General features: G+C 48.8%; 1 protein-coding gene across 1 annotated transcript in view; it reads right to left on the bottom strand.

The window, feature by feature from the left end:
- The window catches only part of KLHDC8B (kelch domain containing 8B), an 840,178-nt gene extending 827,318 nt beyond the window's left edge, over positions 1 to 12,860 (bottom strand). The window contains exon 1 of the mRNA XM_078661833.1: positions 12,827 to 12,860. The gene's annotated coding sequence lies outside the window, so the exon portion shown is untranslated. The remainder of the gene's footprint in view (positions 1 to 12,826) is intronic.
- Positions 12,861 to 18,872: the final 6,012 nt, after the last annotated feature.

The following is an 18,872-nucleotide window of genomic DNA, read 5'->3' as shown; positions in this document are numbered from 1 at the left end:
ACCTGGTAAACAGGCTATGCTTTATAGCAGAGGTCTTCAAACTGGGGGGCGGGCCCCCCCAGGGGGGCCTCGAGTGATCCCAGGGGGAGCACCAGGCTCTGGCCAAAAGAAGCATTGTGCTGATAACGGTGCTTTGTTTTCAGTGGAAAAAAATCTGCGGCAATAAGCCACTCTGTAATGAGCCATTGCTAACATCTTTTGTCATTTATAGCCAAGCTGGGAGAAAGTGTCAAAAGGGAAAGGACTCCAAATATTCTTCAAAACCGCCACCACCGCTTCTAATGATCACACTGTGGATATTATTACGTTAGTAAGGCTGCCTGACCAGAATAGTATGTTTGGCAACCATGTATTTGATTGAATTTCTAAAACGGAATGATAATTTCACTGCAATGTTTAAGTAAGTCTAGACATATTCAAACATTGCCAATTGAATAGAAATAATTGTGAAAAATTCTGACAGGGCTCGATTATTTTTTTTCTCCACTCGGGTGAGGGAGGGTGGGTGCGGCATTAAAAAGTTTGAGGACCACTGCTCTAGGGTATGGACTAACTCAGCTGGACAGCGTAAAACAAATAAAGGCAGCAAATAGAAAAATAGAAAGCAAGCAAATGTCACTCACAAACTAAAAAGCCAATGACTGGCAATGGGTGGAAGGCATTCCCAGGGAAGCTTTCCGAATATCGCCAAGATGTCTTTAGCAAACCAGAGATCTGCGGTGTCCTCAAGGCTTCGACTAAAATGATGCCTGTTCAGGAAAGGTAAATATAAGCAGGCGTGCAATTAAAGCACACACATCAGTTAAGGTTTTATTCTTAAAATATTAACTCATCACAGTGCTATAATATTACTGAAAAATGCAAGGAATGATGATGCGAAATGTCGATGATCATTCTGAATTAGTTATGGATTGTGTTTAGCATTATAGTGTGTTTTTCAGTGGCACTTAAATGATGTATTTCTGTCCCTTTGAGACATGTTACATGCTGTACTCTGCACCCACTGTACCACTTCCTCCCATTGAAAACTTTGTACAGGGTGAATGACACTTATTATGGAGAATTATTTAGCAACAAAACAATTATGTCAAGACAAAATGTGCTCTTTCCATTTTGTTTCAAAGCACTCACAAAAATGTTGAAAACCTCCCAGCTTTGTTGAGATGCGAGGCTGTCATACATTTAATTTAAAAAGCATCAAATGTGGGACCTGTGCAAGCCGCAATTTAAAGGTTCAGATGAACCCACACACCTCACTTCCCTGCAGCTGGAAGTCCCATGATAGAGCTTCAGGGAGCACTATGGGGAGGCATTCCTGAGTGACAGCACAGAAATCAGTTCTTGCATCTGGATCTTCCAGCTGCAAGAAACAAGGTGGGGATGGTGCAAAACTGCACAGGCAATGTTTATAATTCACACCCCCCTAGTTCTGTAGTGATTCTTGTGGTCACCCTGACTTAATAACCAACCTTGAGCCAGACTGATGTGTTAATGTCATCATAACTCGAGTAAATGTTCTATCTCCAGCATTTGTGATAATGCATGTTGGTGAAATAAGAAAATGCTCCTTAAATGCTGGACTGCATCATACTGGGTCGTGCAGTGGGGTTTTATAATTTGCAGCCTTATTTGTTGAAAATAGTAATTTGCAGAAATATCATAATTGGTGCAAACTATAGAAAATGATTAATCATTTCGATGTAAAATGATCCAGCGTCCCAAAAAACAAAGGGGCATATTAGCAAGAACCTTGTTAAAATTATCGCCGTTTTAGCGCCACGCCAAAACGGCGAGAATGGGCTTGCTAATATGCGTTATAGAATTCCAATAGAAGCCCAGGTTAGATGTGCAGGACATCTAACCTGGGCTTCTATTGGAATTCTATAACGCATATTAGCAAGCCCATTATCACTGTTTTAGCGTTCGTTTCCTGCCGCTAAAACGGCGATACTTAACAAGGTTCTTGCTAATATGCCCCAATAATCGTCAGTATTTATGGTCGGCGGTGGTTCCGCGGCACTGCTTAGCTTCACATCTCATGTACTTCGGGAAACCCTGCAGCCAGAGCCTGCCTGTAATAATCTCTGGGCATAGCTATGCTTAGTGGGCACCGAGGACAAGTACCCTGCTGTGGGTGTCCTTCGGCCATTCCCTATGATATCGAAATTTGCCCAGCAAAACCCCTCCCCCACTTCTGGAAAGAGCCCATCACATCTGTAATCACTGGGTAACATCTGTTTGTAGGCACGGCCCGTGCAGGGCGTTATACCGGGGCGGTGACGTCAGGCGGGGGAGGGTCAGGGTGGGGGTTGTAAAATGCGGGATATGGACCATTACAGGTAAGGACCGAAAAAAAACTAAAACGAATTTTGTTGCCCGTTCTGCATCACATTTGGCGATACAGGGCAGGTAACAAAATTTTTTTTTTTTTTTTTTCGGTACTTACCGGTAATTGTCCATATCCCGCATTTTACAACCCCCCCACCCTGACCCTCCCCTGCCTGACGTCACCGCCCCGGTATAACGCCCTGCACGGGCCGTACCTGTCTGTTTGCAAGGTAATGCAACCTTACCGAACCCTGTCTCCACCAACCCTTGCCAGTGGCCCATCCCCCATAATACTTAGTCCCTCCCCATCTGCTGACCCCACCCTCTCTCATCACCAGGGGAGTGGCTATTAATAGTGCAGCAGGTGCAGCGGCCTTAGAGCCCAGATGTGTGAAGAGGTCATTGCACCCCAATTATATACAAGGATATTGCAAGTGACCAAAGAGTTCCGTGATCATATAGAGGAATGAGAGGGAAGGCTGAGTTCCTTCATAATGTAATTTAACTTCAAGATGAATTGCAATATCCTTATAATATATGTCAGGGGCTACTTTATTCCTTATAATACATGATTATACCCTCATCCTTCCCACAAACCCTTTATATCCTTGTTGCGGTGCTTTTGTCATGTAAAAGAGGTAGGAGGCTTGCAAACATGAAACATATTAGGTAAAATCTTGAGTGCAAAATTAAACGCACCATAAAGCAGGTAGATACTCGGTTCGAAAAGATATGGTTTAATACAAGTCAGATTTGAGAAAAAAATATGGTAGCTCAGAATGTGAAGAAACATGCACAGAGTCTGCCTTTCCTATAATTTCCTAGACTTTGTACAAAATAAACATGTTGCCATACATATGTGAAGTAGTGTGGCTCACTGGTTAGAGGCGGCAGACCCGAGAGCAGAGGACGGCCCGGGACCAGGGTTCGATTCCCGGCGCGGCAGGTTTCTGGACCAGGGTCAGCGGACTCGATAATTCTCTCACCTCGGTGCCCACTCTGATCAGCGTTCACACTCGACAACTCTGGGCATTAGCTTGCCTCATCTTCACTAACGGCCCCACCAGACCGCCGGGGATGCCTGGTCTCACCCTGGAGATACCCATTAAGGGACCATCTCTCAGGGAAGCCAGGAAGGGTTTCGCAGCGGTCGAAGCGCCTTGGGACCCTACGGGTAAGTAGTGCGCTATATAAATGCCTATACATTTACATTTACATATCTCCTTTCTGTTTATTACTGTAAATGTAGAAAAACAGTGGAAAAAGGAAAAGCCACATTTCGGAATTCTTTTTTAAACTGCATCTTTGATAATGACCCGTGGCCTGCCTTTTCCCTCAGCTGCAGAATCTGGTAGCAGGCTTTGTAACTTCAGAACTCAACTGTAATAAGTTATTACAGTTGAGCGGCAACTTTCATGTCTTTAATACGGGCGATTAGGTGCAACCACGAGGCGCCTGTAATGAGGAAATTAGTGCTGGACTAGTATACAGGGCTTGCAGGGTCCCATTAATTACAGCTGTTATTTACTACCACAGCTGGAGTTGAGGCCCATATACCTTAATCTTCCTTGCATTAGGACCTGTGGCACCATTACTAAATCACTGCTCATAACAACAATCCACTTTGTAACTAGGTTTGTTATTTATCAGTTGAAATACTTACACACAAGGGGTCACTCTATTGTCAGTTTCACAGGGTAGAACCTGCCTCAGGGTCAGCCTAAGGGCCTGATATTTCTTAGGGCTACAGCGGGTCAACCAGTGACTTTCCAAAATACTAGAGAGAGTGCATTTAATGTTACATTTCTATGCTCAGTTTTAGCCTGTCTATTTACAAAAAGTGATGGATCGAATGCTTAAATTAATCTCAACCAATGGTTATTACTCAGGGCATACATCATTATTTTCCACACCTTGTCAGCTCAGTTATACCACAAATTCAGCTATATGCAAATCATTCTTGACCCAGCTCCTCCTGGGAACAGTGCAGCCTGAACTGCCAAGCCAGGTCCTCCCAGGACCAGAAACAAGCATCCTGGGACCGGTTTCACCCTAGCTATGGGCTCATGAGCTGGGCACAGCTTCGTTCCAGTGGCACGGTGTGCACGGACCCACGTCTGGGAATACCCCTGCCACTTTGGGTGGGAACTGAAGCACACAAAAGGTGATGGAAGGCTGCTTGCAATAAGTCTAACCACTGGCAATAGCTCGGGTATCATTCCAACCCATCGTTCTTTTGCCCACCATGCCACCCCAGTTTGGACTGTGTAAATCAGTCTTGACCCCTGCTCCTGTCTGACTGATGTTGCCTGTGTGTGTGTCCTGTGGAAGGGATTCTCCAAGGCATGTAGATGTGATGCGATTTGGTGTGACGTGACGTGACGTGATGTGATGTGATATGATGTGATGTAACATGATGTGACGTCATGTGATGTGACGTAACGTGACGTGATGTGTTTTTGTGTTACGTTATGCAGGGTTATGCTGAGATACTCTGTTATGTTTTGTCCCCGTATGCTATGCTATGCCATGTATTGGCACTTGCTTATTAAGGGGCCGATTCACAGAACTAACTTAAGACAAATTCCTAAACTTACTACTTTTGGTGTTCACAAATGTTAGGATTTTGTCTTAAGTTTGTCTTAAGACAAACTTAAGACAGACTTAAGACAAACTTAAGACAAAATCCTAACTTAAGTCTGTCTTAAGTCTATCTTAAGACAAACTTAAGACAAAATCCTAACTTAAGTGTGTCTTAAGTCTATCTTAAGACAAACTTAAGACAAAATCCTAACTTCTGTGAATACCAAAAGTAGTAAGTTTAGGATTTTGTCTTAAGTTAGTTCTGTGAATCAGGCCCTATGAGTCTGCCAGTGCGGACCTCTTCATACTCTGGGCTGCAGAGAATGTGATTTGTCCCTCTGACGTGGCATGTCTTCAAGGTACATTAAGTCACTGCTCAGGGCTGTTACTGACATTGTGCAATCACCTTGCTTCCAGGCTGAGAAAACTAATTTTCAAAACGTATCCCTACCACTCAGTCTCACACTACCACACTGGGCGCATTGAGTGCCTTGACGCCCATCCGTATTGATTGCACCCTGAACTTCAGTGCTGCACAACACACATCATTGTGCATTTCAGACCAGTTGGTTGACCTATGAAGACACTCTCTTTGCATCTACAATGAACACCAATTGTGTTCTGCTCTGATGGCCTTCCAAATGTTTACATAAGGTCGAAACTGAGGGACTCATTTATGAAAAGTGATGCATCACTGCAAGAAAAAAGCGATGCGTCACTTTTAATTGCGCCCTCCTTGCGACACCAATGATGCGTCATATTTACAGTATGACGCATCATGTCACAAGGAGTTACAGATACGTCAGTGTTTCTTATGTATCTTTAGGTGCATTGCTGGAGTGTGTCACGGAAGTGACGCAACTCCATCAATGGGTCATGTCACATGGGCAAGTCCCATTTCAAATGTGCCTGTAGTCTTACGCCTGCTCTGAGGCAGGCGTAAGATATTGACAAATTTGCGTTCTAGAAGTGGCGCAGTGAAATCTCATAGATTTCACTGCGTCACTTCTACGACCCTTTCTTGCGCGGGAACGCCTACTCTGCATACATACCTGGCACAGGTATAATGTGGCGCAGGGGTTTACAAAGTGACGCATCTACCTAGATGCCTCACTTTGTAAATATGACGCAACATGGCACATTTTTTACCCTGCTGCTGCATCACAAAAAGTGACGCACCGGCGGGGCAAAAGTGACGCAAGGGCTCATAAATAAGCCCCTGAGTGTGCAAAATGTGCATAATTCACTTTCATGTAATATGCACAATTTCACGAAAATTGCGCAAAATGACTTGTAATTATGTGAAATCCAAATCCAACATTAGATCCGTATTTTAGCATGAAATGCAGCCTTCCATCTTTTTTTGTTGCACAGATGTTTTTCCCAGTAAACCACAGCACAGAACACATGTCGTGCGAGCAACTGCGGCTCAAGTTCTGGTAGTATCAGTTAGCACTGAGCACTTTCGGTAACATTGTGCTGCGAAGGGCACCTAACCAAGCAATGTGGTGTAACAGCGTAATTTCAGGAATTAACCTAACGATCACAAAGCCTTACCCATACTATAAACTTAGACCACTTACTGTGCATAGTTTTTTTTTAAAATAGTTTTTTATAGGTTTTTTTAATAGTTATTTCACTTAACCAGTCGTTGTCAGTAGCCACGCCCACTTCTTTCTTGCCAACTGTAGGACACAGGGGCATATTCCCAAGAAAATATCGGAGCACGGAACTGCGCCAAAATTGGCATCACCACACAGCGAAATTTTCAAAATGCAGGGCTGCGCGGTATTCATAGGAATACGACGCATGCCTGTGTTTCCCCTAGCGCTGGCACAAAAAAAGTTGCATGGCCCCAGCGCAGGTATGCTTGCGCCATGGTGCAAGGATACCTGCGCGGCAGGGACAATGGTGTATGTGCAGGAGGACACCTTGCTGCACATAAACAATCAATAATTGCGATTTGCACTTTGCAGCACACATGGAAGGAGCAAAAAATGAGGCGATGCGCCCTTCTAACGATGACCAGACGTTCCGGTTTTCAGAGGACTGTCCTGGTGTCCCGACACTTTTTGTAATTTTAAATACTTTTCTTGTTTTTGGGACAAAGGTCGGGTCAGTGTGAAACAGAATTCAAATGTATGCTCTCCATTGACAGGAGCCTCTGAAGACTGAAAACACTTCAGTAATTTATCTCTGTCTGTTTGGCAGCAAAAGAGGTCAGCCACATGTCCCAGGAGAGGGGGCATATATCTACCAATTTACAAGGCTCTGCAAAAAACGGGATAGGCCAGATGGAGTGGTGTGGCTCATCGGTTAGAGGCGGCAGACCCAGAAGCAGAGGTTGGCCTGGGACCAGGGTTCAATTCCCGACGCGGCAGGGTACGGGACCAATGTCAGCGGGCTCGATAAATCTCGCCTCGGTGCCTCTCTAACCAGGGGTCCCACGCTGCAACTCTGGGCAATAGCTTGCTTAATCTCCACAACGGCCCTATCAGCGCCGGGGATGCCTGGCTTCACCTTGGGGGTGCCCTATAGGGACCATCTCACAGGGAAAGCCAGGACGGGTTCCCCAGCGGTACACAGCGCCAAGAAACCCCAGGGTGAATGTGCGCTACAAAATACATACTAACATAACATAACAGATATAGAAGTGAGGAGAAAGGTGTTAGTCCTCCTTTGATGTCTACCTGTGCTAGTTTTTGCTTCACAAAATCTGGTCACCCTAGAAAAGTGGCATATTTACAAGTCCTTAAGCCATGCAAAGTGGGTTAGCGCCACCTTGTAAATATGGAAAATGGCGCTGCGCCACAGGATCGTCACAAAAACTGACGCTACTGTGGTGCCGAGGGCTTGTATATATTCCCCACGGTCACTTTTACTAGACATTGCTTCGCCCCACCTCCCTTTTTTTTGGAGGGGGGGCAGTTTTATATAGCATGAACTCGACCTGAAGGTATTGGAGCGCTTTACACGAGCACCAGTTACGTTACACAAGTACACATTTATGGTATGCACCTGTGCAGAGCCATTTCACCAGTCATTGTTGACAGACACTTTCACCATCTATTGAAATGTGACATTGAGTGATTTTAGGGTTTTCACCTCATTCACAGGCACTTTCACCTCCTATGCAGCTATCACTATTCACAGGCACTTTCACCCCCCATGCAGCTATCACTATTCACAGGCACTTTCACTTCCCTTCCCGCTCTGAGGCACTTTCAGATTCTCTCATTCTATCTGTATCTCACTCCCTTCTCTCGCTCTCTATGCCTCTGTGTCTCTCCCCTCTCTCTCCTTCAAATACTGGACAAATATCGGTATTAGGCGCTACAAACAGGACTCCTGCCTTTCACTCCTGTACATAAGTTCGCTCATTGAGGCGCTGACCCTGCGCCGGTCTTTGGGGACTCGTTTACTGAGATCCCTCATCTACTGCGCTTCAAGGCTCTGTGTCTAGGCCCTCTGGTTCACAATAAGTATGGGCGGAAAATTTGTTCCGCTCACGGAATTTGCGAATTTTTGGCAATTTCGCGATCCGCGAATCGCGTGAAATTGCCGAAAAATCCAGAATTCGCGAGTTGGGGCATTTTTTTTCTTGTTCGCACTTCAAAAATACAATCTCGCGCGTGCGGTATTGACTTTTCATGATTCTGGGTTCGCTGATGTGTTTTCCTCCCTGTTCGCATGCGCTGCGAGATTTTGGTAGCTGGCCGAGCGACGCCGCGATCGCGAACACGTCATTGCGACCCAAAACAGGAAATTGCGAATGCGAACATGTCATTGCGACCCGAAACAGGAAATTGCGAACGTGAACACGTCATTGCAACCTAAAACAGGAAAAAGGCATCGGGAGCAGGCTGGTTAAGTGGAAACAACATGTTCGCAACCGTTGCGATCGCATGCGCAAGTTCTCGTTCCCGAACTGGTAAAAAAATCTTACAAACTCGCAAAAAAGAAAATTTCGCAAGCTCACGAAATTTGGCGGATTTTTGCGAATCGCAAATATGAATTCACGTGAATTTGCGCATCGCGAATTCGCTAATTCCGTCCATGCTTAGTTTGCGATGCAGCCTTCTGCACCCCGTTCTCCTCCAGCACCCTCGGGCTGATGACTCCCACTCACCTAAGCTAGCGCTCACGGGTAGCCAGGCGTGCCTCGAGGCGCGTGGCATGCACAGTATCCCCTAGTGCCCCGAGTGCCAGCCTCGAGGCAGGATGGCGATGTGACGTACTAGTCCTGCTCCTCTGAAGTGAATTTGTTTTTCTGACCTGGCTGTTTGATCAGTAGTGCCACCCCCCCCCCCCCCCCCCCCCCCACCGCCTTGAGACCCTCGCGGGTATGTAGTGCGCTTTACAAATGATTGATTGATTGATTGATTGACGTGCACAGAGGGGGTGTCGCCCGTTATTACATCAAATTATACTCAAAGTGTTTGTAGCGTTTACTGGGTAACAGAAAATAACTGGACAAGATAGCTCAGGGGACTATTGTCCTCACCGCAGAAAAGCATCCGATCCGTTCCGTCTCGTATCCTGCCGAGGGCGGTAAAGGAACGATGTTATATTGTTATAGCGCCTTGAGTCTTCCCTAATAACTGCACTCTGTTAGGATACCGATGAGACATCTCAGCGATCTATGAGGGTGAACACTTCTCTATCTAACCCGTTAGTCATGTTCTTGGCTCCTCGGAGGGCTGGCTCGGCCCTTTAACCTTCCAAGGTCGATAAAACAAACACGCTTATTTCTGATACCAGGTCACACTGAACATGATTATTCTTTTAATTGTAAGCTAGAGAGGTCACACGGACTCTTAAGAGAAGCCCTTTACAAGTCCAGGACTGATGCATTCACCATCATAGTGTAACAGGCGCGTGTCTCATCACCCTTTACTCCTCCGTGCAGGCCAAACTGCAACCCACACCTTTGTAACTACACAACCATTCACGTGTTTTTACAACCACGCACTCCAAAAAAGGGCGGGAGAAACTGATGTGCATTGGAGCACCTCGTGTCTCCTAAGGCGATATGAAGCGCTATATAAATTCTTCAGCAGAATACATGTTGGGCTACTTCAAGAGTTAATAACAGCGGTTTGGTTCTTTGAGGTTTTAAAGAATGATAGAGGGGCTTCTCTGCACGTTTTGGGAATGGGGAAGAACATGAGGGCCTGTGCTTGGTTGGGTGGGATCAGTGCCACGTGCGCCCACGCCTGAGCGCTCACCACAGACGCTCAAACGTGTCTAACAGGCGCGTGGCTGATTTAAGAATTAGGCGCGTAAGCAAGACTGCCCCGCATTGTGTGCTCCTGGGCAATTCACCGAGTATTACTTCTTGTATCTTACACATGGGCAGTGCTTCGAAGCAAGCCGGTTCTGTAATTGGGCGCTACAGAGAGACAGTGTGATAAGAATCATGAAAACTCCGTCTCCCATTAGTGTTCTTGGCACCTGAGGGCGCCTGTTTTTACTTCACTTGGTAGGAAGGGGGGGGGGGTGGAGGTGAGAATTTAGGGCCATATTATCAAGAAAGGGCGATACATTATCGCCGCTTTTATCGGCAGGAAACTGGTGATAAAGCGGCGATAATGGGCTTGATAATATGGCCTAGTGAGTTCCCATAGAAGCCCAGGTTAACACCAGAACCTGGGCTGCTATGGGAATTCACAAGGGCGTATTATCAAGCCCATTATCGCCGCTTTAGCGGCAGTTTCCTGCCGATAAAAGCGGCGATAATGTATCGCCTGTCATTGATAATATGCCCCTTGGTCTCAACCGGAACTCCTGTGAAAGACATATGACTGCGCCCCCCACCCACCCCCAGCGCCTTGAGGCCTTAACGGGTGATGAGCCGCGCTCTATAAGAACCCTGCTTGATTGATTGACTGCAGCCCTGCAATACCGAACCAACACCACCAATCACGTGCCCCCACCCACCAATCAATCGATCTGTAGCGCTGCGTGTCACCGTGAGGTCATCCAGGCGCTGGCGGGGTCACTCGCTTCAGCCCCAGAGTCCTCAGCGTCCTGCGGAAGAACTCTGACAGAGCAGCTGAGGTGCGGAGGTGTGAAAGGGGGTGGGGGGGGGGGGATACAGATGGCATAGGATACGGAATGCATAGTATACAAATCATAAAGTGCACAATGCGCGTGTGATGCACTGCACAGCACGTGCTGCAGTAGACGGACGGTTCAGAGCAATGCGGTGTGTTGCACAGAGCACATACTGTGTCTTCTATAGCATCCAGATGGCATAGTGTACATAGATGGTGTAGTGTGTATACTGTATCTTTTATAGCATCCAGATGGCATAGTGTACATAGATGGTATAGTGTACATACTGTGTCTTCTATAGCATCCAGATGGCATAGTGTACATAGATGGTGTAGTGTGTATACTGTATCTTTTATAGCATCCAGATGGCATAGTGTACATAGATGGTATAGTGTACATACTGTGTCTTCTATAGCATCCAGATGGCATAGTGTACATAGATGGCATAGTGTACATAGATGGTGTAGTGTGTATACTGTATCTTCTATAGCATCCAGATGGCATAGTGTACATAGATGGTGTAGTGTGTATACTGTATCTTTTATAGCATCCTGATGGTATAGTGTACGGGTGTAGGTGGTATTGTGCACAGAGGGTGTCGTGTATGGTTTATAGATGTGCATTGCACGGGGTGTGGAGTGAACACACCGTATTGTGCACAGCGGGTAACTTGTATGGTATAGAGACGGTATAGGGCACAGTGTACTGATAATATTCTGCATAGACGGCATCTTTCATAGTACACAGGTGTGCAGTACACGGGGTGTATATACTGTAGTTCACAGTGATAGGATCATCTTATTAAGATGGTGTTTTGCACATGTGCTAACTTTTATGATAAATAGATGGTATAGGGCACAGTGTACTCACAATATTCTTCATAGACTGTATCTTTCATAGTACACAGGTGGTGTAGTACACGGGGGGTAGATAGATGGTATAGTGCACAGTGCACAAGAGCAATGGTGCAAGGGGGGTATCTTCTATAGTATACAGAAGGTGTAGTATTCGATATAGTACATAAAGTAGAGACGGTCTTGTGCACAGATGGCTTAGGGCACAGTGCACAAGTGTTATAGTGCACTTCAATCAAATGGTATACTGTGCACATAATTTACACAGACCTCGGAGTACACGGTTCCCTCCCTTCCCGGTACACACATCACACACTGGTGACACCCGGGACCCGCCACGTTTTTCTAAACACGAGTCTTCCCGTGAGTCACTTAGAAGCCGCTCCCACATTTTCAAGGAAACGTTTTGCGAACACTTTTTCAAATAAAGATATCACTAAATAACTCATTTTGTACGTGAACCTTGAAATGGCATACAAGGCATCCCAGGGGTGCGCAGCGCTGCGAAGCCGAACTAACAGCAGACTGTGCGCCACAGGCGACATAAAGCTGCACCCATGCTTGGGAGAAAGGACCCCACTTTACTCCAAGCCCCCTCCCTTCCGTCCTGCCCTCAGCCCTCACCTGAGCCTCCAGGGAGGGGTCCAGGCACTCACCTCAGCGCGCAGCACTTTGATGCATGGATGAAACTTGCTCCTCGGGGGTCTGGAGCCCTCCAGCGGCCGCTGCGGGTCCTGGGAGGGTCCCGGGGTCCGGCTTCTGGGGGGCAGTGAGACCGAGGGACCCCCACCTCTCCAGCCTCCAGGCAGGGGTTCAGCCACTCACCTCAGCGCGCAGCACTTTGATGCATGGATGAAACTTGCTCCTCAGGGGGCCGCAGCCCTCCCTGCCTTCAGCCCTCACCTGAAGGCGCAGGGACCCCCACCTGAGGGCGCAGGGACCCTCACCTGAGGGCGCAGGGACCCCCACCTCTCCACCCTCCAGGGAGGGGTTCAGTCACTCACCTCAGAGCGCAGCACTTTGATGCATGGATGAAACTTGCTCCTCGGGGGTCTGGAGCCCTCCCTGCCCTCAGCCCTCACCTGAAGGCGCAGGGACCCTCACCTGAGGGCGCAGGGACCCTCACCTGAAGGCGCAGGGACCCTCACCTGAGGGCGAAGGGACCCCCACCTGAGGGCGCAGGGACCCTCACCTGAAGGCGCAGGGACCCTCACCTGAGGGCGAAGGGACCCTCACCTGAGGGCGCAGGGACCCCCACCTCTCCACCCTCCAGGGAGGGGTTCAGTCACTCACCTCAGAGCGCAGCACTTTGATGCATGGATGAAACTTGCTCCTCGGGGGTCTGGAGCCCTCCAGCGGCCGCTGCTGGTCCTGGCCCGGTGGGGGCCTCCTGGGAGGGTCCCGGGAGGGTCCCGTCTCTGGGGGCCAGTGAGGCGCCGGCTCCGCGCTCCTACCGCGCGCCTGGCATGATGCCCCCTCCGTGCCACTCTCCCTGCGCCCGCTTCACTGCTCCTCGCTCGGATCCACGGACTCGGAGAGGGATGAGGGTGGATTAACCCCTCCCGCGCCGGCTGGGGAGAGATCTGATGCCAGAGATGGGTCCACAGACTCAGGCAGGGATCCCACCCACCGGATTAACCCTTCCCGCGCCGGATGTGGAGAGATCTGATGCCACGGAGGGGTCCACAGACTCAGGCAGGGATCCCACCCACCGGATTAACCCTCCCCGCGCCGGATGGTGGGAGGTCTGATGCCAGAGAGGGGGGCTCGCCGAGGAGTCTGCTGAGACGCAGCTCCCACGGAGCCCTCCTCTTCATCACCCCCACGCCGCGCGTAATCACAGATCCTGCCGAAGCGCCTAGGGACCAGCCATTCTGAGCTGGGCGCTATATAAATGATGCACACTGTTCATATGGCTGTTTGGAAATCCTGCATTTAGCGCTTCGAGTCTCTGAGATGATGCGCCCTTGGAAGCCCCACCTGTCCTCCCGGCTTCAAGGCGCTATGTTTGGTAGAACGCGACGCGAGCCGGTAGGGCTGGGCTGGTGATGGAGCACACAGGTAGGGGTGACGAGTGAGTGGGCAGGTGGGTAGATGAGAGAGTCTGGGGCGCAACTAGACGCGAACTTCGGGTAGGCTAAGACTCCCAGCCAGGGCCGGCTCCAGCGCTGGTGGCGGCCCTCACCACAGTCTTTTTGGCGCCCCCCCCCCCCATCACCTCCTCCATGAATTCCCTCTCTACCACTCTCCAGCCGCGCACCTCATCTCTCCGTGGCGTCTCTCCGAGGCACATTTCATCTTTTATAGCGCTACCCACGGTTCACTCACACTCAGTTCTGTGAACTGCAGCGTGCACATATTTGACGCAGGCACATTAACCCTCTGTGCTACTTTAGGATGAGCCAAAACTGTAACTACACAAACTCTGAACTCTTCTCACTAGTAGGGACATTAATCACTATAGATATCTTGATATTTTTATTGTTGCCTGGAAACTGCCTGATGCACAAGGAAGTGCATGCGCTTTTAAACCAAAGATTATTTTTAAACACAGTGCCCCCCCACCAAAGTCAGCGCCAGGTGCGGCTGCACCAGTCGCACCGCCCTAAAGCCGGTCCTGCTCCCAGCAATGGGTCAGGACAAGCATTTCCAGAAATGGAGCGGGACCTAACCTCATAGCCAGGGCTTTAAGTGGGATGAAAAGGGGGGGGGGGTCTCTCAAAGGGGAGTGGCCAATGTAATTAAGGGCGTGGCTTAAACACATAAGCTAAACATCTGTGCTTAGCACAGTGTGCCGCTCGACTAATATTTTGCTGTTTCTGTCATTGCGTCCAGATATATGATACAACAAGTAACATACCTTCAACAAGTCAGGACTATTGGCCTTGTCAATGGTTGTTAGGTGCCCACGATAAATAAGCAGCAACTATGGCTATTATATAATATTGAAAAAGCTTTGACTTAAAGCCCTGGTTAAGGACAACGTTGCTGCTCCCGAGTTTCAAAAAGAGAAGTGACATTTTGCAGTGTGCGCTATTCAGTAGGGCCTCAGAGTCTTGTGTTTTAAAAAGCAGACACATGGGAGAAGTAAGAAGCAAGGATTTCCCTTCCCCTACAACGCTCACTTGGCATTGTGTCACACCATAACTACTCCACTAGCGAGAAGTGAGCAGTGTGAGCAGCGCACATCCATGTGCCTGCCGTCGCTGCAGTCCGGAAAAAAATGGACCGCCTGTGCCAGGGCACAAAACAGAGCCCGGTAACGACCTGTTTCGAGGCCCCCTTTAAAAAACTGCCGGTGCTCAGACCAGGTGAGACCCGGCCCACTTAAAACCATGCTCATAGCCATTATATGAGGAAAACCATCTATGTAAGGGGTGGGGTGTGACACTTCCCCCAAATTCCAACAAGCAAAACAAGTTAACAGATTTCTTGTTGATGATTTAACGGAAAGTAGTTTTCTTCTCTGAGAATTTACGACATTTTTGGGATCAAATTTGCTAAAAAACCATTGACCCTATACGGGCATTCGTGAAATATTCCAGCACGTGCATGGAGCACCAGGGAAGCCTGGCCTTTCCTAGGAGTATATCTCGTCCTTTTCAAATGTCTTAAATCATTACTTCCACTATACCAAGGTCATTATTTTTTCATGAGTGAGTCCCTTATGCCAAGGAGTACATCCATATGACAGTACCAGGAGTTTACCTTGGATAATCCAGCCAGTCGTGGGTACCTCTAAAAATTCCCTCTGGTATGCAAGGGTCAGCATTTTCTCACTGACAGCCCCGATGAAATGAGTACAGGAAATCTTATGCAAGAGTTACCTCAAATATCAGTTCCAACATTTTGCTATGGATCCACCCCTTATGCTAATAATTATGTGAATCATGTCAGGGTCTTAAGCCAGGTGTGGTGGTGCGTGTTCTGTGTCTCAGACGCTGGGTAAGACTGGGCTAGCAGCCTTCTCAGGTAGACCGTTCTAGTCCCCACAGCCAAGGATGGTGTCTTCGTAGAAGCATGTCAGGGCCTGCAGTTTGATGAAAACAATGTTGACTAGCCCACTATGTGTGTGCGATTATCTTAGTCACTGTTTAGTGGCCTGGATTATGGACCCATTAGGTGTTATTAAAAGACTCCTCACACACCAACCTGGTTGGTGTCATGCTTCATCATTGGGGTCCCAAGCAGGCACCTGGTTGTGCTTCGACGCCTGACTACAGCGGAGCAGGTGTTGGTGCAAGAGTGTGATGTGGATTAAAAAAATACCTCTGGGAACCCTTACCTATATTATTATTGTTGGTGGCCCAGGGTATAGGTTAAAAATATGTGTAATGCAACTACTAAAGGGGGAGTATCCCTATGAGTTGTCTTATGTGCGGCGGTCTACATGTTTCAGCACCCTCTAAGCATTTAACGGGGCTTTCTTCAGGACCAGTGGAGAAAAGTGAGTGGCGAAAAGAAGTTGTTGCCACGTGAAAAGGGGTGTTTTTCCTACACACTTGCTAAGGTGTGTGGTCAAAAAAAGGAAAGAAAAGTGTCACCGTACTTACGGACACTTGCAAGTAGCAAAAAAATCAATGCTAAATGGTTGGATGACAGTATACGGGGCTCGGGGAGAAGGCACTAAGCATGACCAATTTGACAATGAAGTGTCCTCCGCGGTAAACCTGTATGCGGTCCCTCGGCGTCCCGGCTGGTGTTTGCCATAGGTAACACCTCCCATACATATGCTGTTAGTGCCCTTGTCCATTAGGCAAGTATAACCTCCAGCATGCCAGACCAGCAGCACTCTTGCACGCATAACACACACATTCACACACACACACTCACTCACACAGACATACTCTCATACACACATTCTCACTATATCTCTTGCACTCTTTCGTACATTTGTACTCTGTCACACTCGCACACAGACACCCTGCCGCTCACACTTCCATTAGTCAATTTGCTTTTATTATGTTAAAAAAGCTCGCCCTGCTGCCTCTGCTAAACCTGCCTTGCCTTTCAGTGAAGCTTTATAAAAACATATTCTCTATACGTTATTCCAAATTAATAAATGGGCATGTCAATGTTTGTTACAAGTATGTTTTGAATGTAAAGTGCACTTCCTTAAAATAGCTGTACGGGTCTTATATTGGATTTTATCCAGGAACACTTTGCATTTTGGGGTTTTTGCGACCCAACTTACAATGCAAAAAAATCCACATGTTCCGGAATGTTGCATTATGGTGAAGGAAAAGTCAGGATTGTCTGGAGGTGTCACATGATCATCAATTCAGCACCATATCCCCAAAGCCTCAGTCATAGGGGCCGATTTTGTCCGCCCGCCACCCTAGCAGTGCTGGGACTGGCCACCACTGCGCGGTGCCTGCCACCTTGTCCATGACAATGTAGGGAGGTACCAGAGGTACCCCCATGTGCACCCCCACCCCCCCATTAACCTTGGGGCCTGCAACGGGCCGAACAGCAAAATCCGCATGCCTTTCCGTGGAGGAGATTAAGGCGGCTTCCCGCACCAATGCTAATATGGATGGTAGTATCTAGCAGACACCGCCACCACATCTAGCCCCTTTTCCGCCCGGTAGACTGTCTTTCCATCAGCCGTGGTCCCCCGCCATACTAATATGGCAGGGGAAATGGGTGGCGGGCGGAGGCGATCCACCCTACATCTTAATCAGCCCCATAGTCTCCCTCCTTGCCGACGACACCCAGCTGATCCTCTCCCTCACCAACGACCCCGCCACCGCCAGAGCCAGCCTCCACGAAGGGATGACAGACGTAGCCAAGTGGATGACGAACAGCCGCCTGAAACTGAACTCGGACAAGACGGAAGTTCTCATCCTGGGATCATCACCCTCTGCCTGGGACAACTCCTGGTGGCCCCCCGCCCTGGGCAGCGCACCCAAACCCACAGACCACGCACGCAACCTGGGCTTCATCCTGGACTCCACCCTCTCCATGACCAGACAAGTCAACGCCGTCTCCTCGTCATGCTTCAACATCCTGCGCATGCTACGTAAGATCTTCCGTTGGATCCCCACCGAGACCAGGAAGACGGTCACCCAGGCCCTCGTCACCAGCCGCCTGGACTACGGCAACTCCCTCTACGCCGGAACCACCGCCAAACTCCAGAAAAGACTCCAGCGGATCCAGAACACCTCAGCACGACTCATCCTGGACATCCCCCGCCGCAGCCACATCTCCGGACACCTGAGAGACCTGCACTGGCTCCCGGTCAACAAGAGAATCACCTTCCGGCTCCTCACCCACGCACACAAAGCCCTACACAACCAAGGCCCAGGATACCTCAACAGCCGCCTCAACTTCTACGCTCCCAAACGCCAGCTTCGGTCGACCAGCCACGCCCTCGCCGCCGTCCCCCGCATCCAAAGAGCCACCACAGGAGGAAGGTCCTTCTCCTACCTGGCAGCCAAGACTTAGAACTCCCTCCCGACCCACCTCCGCCTGACCCAAGACCACCTCGCCTTCAGGAAGCAGCTCAAGACCTGGCTGTTCGAGCAGTAAGCGGACCCCCTCCCCCCAGCGCCTTGAGACCCTCCGGGTGAGTAGTGCGCTATATAAATGCTTTGATTGATTGATTGATTGAACCCACATTCTGAGTTCACTCTCCCCTCCTGCACCAGCCCCGTTGTTGAAGAGGGAACTGACTCGGCATCTAGTACTAAGGAAAGAGCAGGGATTCTGTAGGTGTCTTTGTAGAAATATTTGTATATTCATGATTGTTCTGTAATTTTTATATGTGCAGAGTAGGAGGTGTGCTCGTGTAAGGGCTGGGTGAAGGTGAATAGTGTGAGTGCAGCATGAGTGGTGCGAGTGTAGGGTGAAAAATGTGCCGATGTGTCAGGTGGGCTTCATGAATGCAATGTGAGAGGAGGGCCCATGTGAGTGTCTGGTGAAAGGAGTGTGTGCAGAGTGAGCAGTGACTGCGTGGTGGTGTGAGCGGTGTAAATGCAGGGTGAGTAGTGTGCCTATGTGTGGTGCAGGATGAATGGCGAGAATGAAGGGTGATCTGTGGGAGTGACT

The sequence above is a fragment of the Lissotriton helveticus genome, chromosome 9 (genome assembly GCF_964261635.1).
Source record: "Lissotriton helveticus chromosome 9, aLisHel1.1, whole genome shotgun sequence".
NCBI classification, from domain to species: Eukaryota; Metazoa; Chordata; class Amphibia; order Caudata; family Salamandridae; genus Lissotriton; species Lissotriton helveticus.
Note: the sequence above shows the minus strand (reverse complement) of the source record. Positions and strands in the feature narration are given on the sequence as shown.